Raw genomic sequence first — 546 nt, 5'->3', positions numbered from 1 at the left:
GGGTGCGTGTGCGGATCAAGGGAATTGCAACATGCCTTTAGCATCCGTCCAGGCGAGAACGCTTTGAGTCCACCCTGTCGCTAGTTAAAAAGACGATCACCACGGAATGGCCCTTTAAGTGTTCACGCATCTCTCCTTCCTCCTGGAAACCATGAGGCTGGGCGGGGGGAATTCTTAGCAAAATCCTTCACTGGCAGCCAACCCCCCCCCCCGACCTTCCTTCTGTGGCTGGGGCGCTTGTGACTCACGGGCAGGGGAGATCCGGCAGCTCGGCTTTATTTACCCGGCCGAAGGACCTGCCCGGTTGTCGCTAGAGGGAGGTGTGGGACAGGGAGAGAGCAGCAGCCGCCGCCGCCGCCGCCACCACCAGAAAAGCGGCCGCGCTGCCGGGGGAAGAGAGGGCAGGGAGGAGAAGCCCTTGGCCGCCGCTCGGCTTCCCCGAGCTCCTTGGATCCAGACGACAAGCGGGAAAGCAGCGGCGCGGTTCGCTGCAGCGCCTCCACCGAAACTTCGTGCCGTCGTCCCCCGTTCCCTCCGGGAAGAGCG

The sequence above is a fragment of the Gekko japonicus genome, unplaced genomic scaffold (assembly GCF_001447785.1).
Source record: "Gekko japonicus isolate JY-2015 unplaced genomic scaffold, Gekko_japonicus_V1.1 scaffold362, whole genome shotgun sequence".
Classification (NCBI taxonomy): Eukaryota; Metazoa; Chordata; class Lepidosauria; order Squamata; family Gekkonidae; genus Gekko; species Gekko japonicus.
Note: the sequence above shows the minus strand (reverse complement) of the source record.